Genomic DNA, 6,437 nt, shown 5'->3' on the forward strand with positions numbered 1-6,437 from the left:
TAGTCACAAAACAGCATTCCTCAGCATTCCAACACATGTACTCCCCCCTCCCAACTCACCATATATAACCTACAAAACCGGCCCTTACCATAAATATTATACAAACATTAAAGGGGCATCACATGTACCACTTCAAATTTCATTTGGGCAGTAATCCAAAAATGTGAAAGTTACCTTCATACTCAATGTTCCATAGTTTTCCTGACATCTACTTTTCTATGTGAAGGAACATTTTAAATAAATAAATACATGAGGGGAGTGTTCTATCATTCAATCCCACATTGGTCTTAAATGGTACAGTCCAGGAACAAGTTTACCATACAATATGCTCAAGAGACATGTAGACTAGATCTAAGTCACATGCATGCTCAGTGCCAATTCACACATGTATGTTCATCACTCTTCGTGTAGGTTCACACATAAACAATTTGATGTGTGAACTGAATGTGCAAACTGACTCTAGTATTGTATTTGAGGTGACATCCATCTTATGAAGATTCTACTGATGGTACTACATCAGTAATGGTTCATTCGCATATGGAGGTCATCACAATGTTGCAGTCATGAACATACATGTATGAACAAGGCCCAAATGACGTTTTGGTGGAAAGGAATAGGGTGAAGTAGCCCTTTTAACTTCAGCATTAAACAATGGCTTGCATGTATGAATAGGCAAGCACAGATTAATTAACACAGACAGAACTTTGTTTTATCCAATGTGAAAACACAGTATTTTTCAGTGGGAAAAGGGCATGCATTTCTCACAGAGTCCCCCAAAATAAAATTAATCATAAAATTAAAAAGTTGTACGTGAATGTTTGAACCAACCGAAAATGCACATTTTCAGTAGTACACTTTTAATATTTCTCCTGGATGTACTTAAGCAACTATTCTCTTGCACTTGTTATTCAAAAGCACTTCCTCTAGTCAACAGGTACAATCCACATCCTAATGAAGTTATTGACAAAAGTGTTTCATTGATTTTAATGAAGTTGGACAGCAGGCAACAAAGCATCTAACTTGGTCCCAGTTCTATCAAACAGTGGAGTCACCTTCAGGCATTATGTGATGAGAGGGAGAATGGGGGGAAGCCCATTGTCCCCACTCCCTCCACCACCCTGTCCTTATCCATCCCCACTGCCCTCCGTTCATTGGGGACTTAGGGCACAATCAAACTCATATTTCTGCCAGGCTGGGGGGAGTTTGATGCAGCAGCTCCCCAGCTGAGCTGGCAGGCTCCCGGCTCTGCCAGCAGAAGCACCCTGCTATGGCTGAGCTGTGGCACTGCTGGGACCCTGCTGGCACCATGGGGGGACTTACACAGATCCTTCTTGCATTCAAAACCCTCCGTGGGGTCCCATTCCGGCTGAAATCTCTGCCGGGCAAAAGGCTGGTGGAGTAAAAAAGAGCTGTAATGGGTGTCTACAGGGAGCACTTATTCCGCAGGAGGCTGATTTGCGGGAGCTGGCTTCTTCCTTCCCACTTGTGCGCACCGCTCCCTAAGGAGCTGGCATTCAGACAGGCGGCTAGCTCCCAAGCAGGAAGTGGATCCTGCGGACCTTCCTGCTGGGTCCTCCTCCCCTTCCTCCAGCTGCCCATCATTTGGATTGCACTACTCTTCTGCAGTGGGAAGCCTCTTCTAATTGTGTACCTTTTCCTTTTGTCTCATGTCTTCTACAGTGTAAGCCTGAGAGCAGGGACTATCTTGCTTTTATTGATCTGGAAGCTACTTTGGAAGCCTTTTTTGGCTGAGTGCGGTAAAAAAATCTTTGAATAAATATTTACTGTTTATGATAAACAGTCCTTCGTTTTAAGAAACCTTTTTTTAAAGGAACACTTTAAAAATGGAAGTAGAAGTATCAAATAATTGCTGAAAGACCCCAAAATTGCTAGCAGTAAATAATAATAATAGCAGCCCCAGCTCTGTTTTACATATTTAATCATGTAATTAGGAAAAAAAATGTCATCCACATTTCAGAGTTCTACAGATACAGTGAAAGGGCATTTCCCTCTGAACTCATGTAGCCTTTTCTCATCTCTATGAAAATATGAAGGGTAAAGAAATTCCAATTTTGAAAGAATTGTAATTTCTTTGCAAGAAGTGGCTCTGGTCCCTCACCGCCCCTTTACACATTACAAAGACATGCAGGTTCCACCACTTTCTAACTACTTCTTGCATTCCCAAACTACAATAATAAAGGAATGTTAACATCAGAAAAGAATATTAAAGAGCTGCCTATTTTAATGGACTATCCCATATTCCAGCTTTAGCCATTTTAAAAAATAATCTAACAATGCACTTTATTCTACATCATTATCAACTGCACAGAGTACGAGAGAACAAACATCATGCTTCTTCAGTATGCCTTTTATTTGATTGGACAACCTTATGTAGATTGGGGAAGTAGTGCATGATTTATGAGAGAGGCCAGGGCTTGTTGGCCTTGGAAGTTGCACCTCTAATCTAGGATGTGTGTGAGGATAGTCCGTAGAAGCAGTGAGAAAAGGCACTCTACATAAACTCACTCTGGTTTAAACATTCCTGGAGTTTAACTTTGGCACAACAAATAGGCGTCAGGGCTAAGTCCAGATGCAAAAAATCCACCCTGCAGAAGAGGTCACTGGCCTAAGTCTTTTCCAACCCAGCCTCCTTCAGCATGGGCTAAAGTTGCATTCTTTTAATCCTCCAACCTCTGGAACCCTCCTAATGCGTTCAACCACTGCATGACCAGCTGAAAGATTTCATTCCCATGGCCTGCCCATATGAATATGGGAAGGTGCCACTGGATAAGTACAGAGTACTTCACTTGTACAGTTTTTCCAGACTTACAAAAAGTAATCATGTTGGTCCATAAGAAAAAAATCCAAAACCCATATTAGGGCAATACCTTTATTAGGCCAAGCAAAATGCCACAAAATAGTGTGCAAGCTTTTAAGTTCTGCAGAACTTATCATCCATCTAACCTGATGAAGAGTTTTGGAGAACTCAAAACTTTGCCCACTATTTTATGACATTTTGGTTGGCCTAATAAATGTATTGCCCTAATATAGATTTCAGGTTTTCCCTGCCCGGCTACCCAAGATCCTTGTAACTACTGCTGATATTGTGATTTGCATGTGTTGGGTTTGGACCTAACACATGCAAAGTATGTGCTCAACCACACAGCTATGACCCCTTCCTACCTACCTGATTTGATTCTGCAGATCAGAAGCCTTGCCAGGGGAAAAGGTGACAACCCTCCCAAAGCCAGGACTCAAGAGCACCTCAGCTGTCCTTCATACAGCACACTCACCGCACCCGTTAGCAAGGGTTTGGGTTGCCACTTTTCTTTTTCTGGCGAGGCTCCTGTGCCTTTAACAGCAGCCCGATACACAGAAATTCAGAAAGCTTTCCCCGGTATGGCAACGCAGATAGGGAAAGGCCCACCTGTTAAGTATCATGCAGCTCCTCATGCACAGGAGAGAAAAACAGTAAAACAGAGGAGGCCACCCCAACCCCGTCCTGCGCCAGTCTAACAGCGGCTCCTCCCCTCAGCGTCAAGCCGTCTTCCGGGAGTGCTGCGACCGGACGTCCCCTCTCTGGAGCCGCCGGCCGCCGCTCTCGTAAAAAAGATTGTTCTGGGCTCGCTCCTGAATTTGAAGTTGTACATGAAAGGCATGGTGGAGGCGAAGAGGAGGACGAGGGCGACTCCGAGAAAGATGGAGCCCGTGAGCCATTCCATCCAAGCGAAGCCCAGCAGCACCATGGCCAGGAAGGTGAACACGAAGCACACGCAGCCCGCCTTACGCCTACAGCTAGCGCAGAGGTGGCCGTCGCCCGGGTCTTCGGAGCAGGAGCCGGCTTCCACGCTTCCCACCGTGACCGCGGCCGAAGGTGTGGCCGCCCCGCTGCTGTGCTCCGACGGCGAGCGCTGGCGAGGAGGAGACCTGGGCACCTGCAGAAGCAGGCGCTGCGAGCGCAGGTCTCGGAGCAGCGGCGCCCACCCGCGCAACTGCAGCAGGATCCCCTCCACCACCTTGGTGTTGAGGGGTAGGCTGTGGACGCGGCCGTCGGGCAGGGATGTGCAGTGCCTGCACACCGGGCACGTGACGTGGGCGTGGGAACCGCCTCCGCTGCCTGGGCTGCGCGGAGAGCGGTCGCCGGGCAGGTGCAGCTGGGTCAGGCAGTCCAGGCAGAAGGTGTGCAGGCACTCGAGCAGCTTGGGTGCGTGGCTCTCCAAGTCGAAGAAGTTGTAGCAGATCCGGCATTCGTATTCCTCGAAGCTGAGCGACGCCTCTTGCTCTGCTGAGGCGGGTGGGGCGAAGCAAGCCGCGCCCGCGGCCGGCTCTGCCTCGGTCTCTTCCACCTCCTCATCCTGCCGGGCTCCTCCCTGGAGGTTGCCGCTATTGCGGTTGTTCTCCTCGCCGCTTTGCTCAGCCTGTTTGTCCATAATAACATTCCCTTGGTCGGAAAACTCCCTTTCTGCCACGCCCGTGATTCTGGGTCTGCAAAGGGAAGAAGCAGCGGCTCCCGTGCCGGCTCTGATGCGCCAGGGCGGAAGGCTTTCTCTCGCTCTCTCTCCCCCTCTTTCCTCAACACGTTTGTGGGGTTCCGCTGGCTCTTTACACGCTCAGCTGCTGGCCGCAGTCGTGCGTGCTTCTCTCTTTCTGGCAGCGGCGGCTGCTGACTCCACACACCCTCTGGATCGCTTTGATCCTATCACGACTCCTTTTCCCCGCGATGGCGGCGCCACTTTAACGCTGCTTTTCCACCAGTGAAGTGGCTGGTGACGTCATGAGGGTTTCCAACTGTGGTCAGACAAACAGCAGCTCCCTCCGGGCCCCACCACTCCCTAAGAATGATCATCCCGGGTGCTTATTTCAACGGAGGGGAAAGGCGGAAGCTGCTGTAGGGTTAAGATGGCTGCTTTGTTGACCACCTGCACAAGGAAAGCAAGAACAGTGGTGATCGCCACCAACACCAAAATGCTGCTGGGCATACTACTGTGTGTGGGTGCTGGTTTGTTTAAAACAATGGGTGCAGTTAATAATAGACTTCAAACAATGCCATGAACGTAAATAAATAAAATGACTTTTCAGTTCAGTTTGTAAAATTCAGTATTGTAAGATATAATGAAGTGGAAACACCAGCACCTAAACTTGAATAGCATAACTGTGATCTATCATACATAATTTTCACACATATTGTCATTACCATGGGCTGACTGCCCATGTTCTAAAGCAGGGATGAGGAACAATGCAATCCTCCAGGCATCTCTATCTGGTCCTTAGAAGTCTCCAGAGCCACGCCCCCTCACTGGCCCTGCTTCACAGGTGTGTGACAGGAAGGTATCTTTGAACTCTGATGCTGCCTCTTGCTTCCCTGGATGGAGGAGATGGCTGCGTGAGAGGACAGAAACTAGCCTATGAACATACAAAGAGCCTCTTGGATCAGACCAGTGGCCCATCTATGGGAAGCCCAAGCCTGCTGTTTGTACAAAGGTAAAATTTATATTTGTTGCCCCACCCACTTTTGTCTCTGGTCCCACCCACCACTGGCATGTGCCACCCCACCACAATCCAGGTTTGGAATAGGTCATTCCTTTGTTGGGGTAGTTTTTAAAGGGATATTTCACTATTATTTTTACCACTAGCATTTAAAAAAGGATGATCATGTAGAACATGGAAATTAAGACAGAGGATGGACTTATTCGATAGCATAAGCTGTTGCACCTGAAGAAGGATTAAAATGAAATGGGAGATATCTGGATACTCATGTGCTTCTTTTTGTATAGGCGTCTCTTTTTTTGTTCTGAGATAATAGAGCCTGAGACTTCTGTTTAGCATAACATCAAGACCACCACTTGGCATGGAGAACATATGTGGCATGGGGTCTAACCTTGTGCACTGCTAACACTTTATAGAGAGGCTGCATTGTGCCTAATCAAATGTTTTAACATTCTGGGGTGGCAAGGAGTATGAAAATTAATTTAATTCTGGTATTAATTCACTAATAGGCAAAAAAAACCCTTGAGGTTTAAGAACGTGCCTATAGCCAGCAGATATTTCTATCAAACTTTTAAAAGCAGGGAAATTGGGCAGCTATAGTGAATGCACCAGGGGAGCAGGACATCTTACTTTTTCCCTGATATACTGTAATGCCCTACAAATTTGTCAAAATGCAAACGCAATTTGGACTGTTCTTTCACAGTCCAATCCACTTCCTGTGTAGCATGGAAGAATTTGGTGACATGTGCCTCTGAGCATATGGTGAGTGGTGGCAACAGCAGCAGTACCTTCCTGCTATCCTTTCACTCTCACTGGTATTGTCACACTTTGTGCACATCCTATGGAGCCCTTTCATCCTGGATTCTTAAATGAGCTACAGAAGAACTTCCTATGATAGGTAATGGCTGGGAGCAAGATAAAGGCTTGGAGGGAGAAGTGGAGCTCCAAGA

The sequence above is a fragment of the Rhineura floridana genome, chromosome 7, assembly GCF_030035675.1.
Source record: "Rhineura floridana isolate rRhiFlo1 chromosome 7, rRhiFlo1.hap2, whole genome shotgun sequence".
NCBI classification, from domain to species: Eukaryota; Metazoa; Chordata; class Lepidosauria; order Squamata; family Rhineuridae; genus Rhineura; species Rhineura floridana.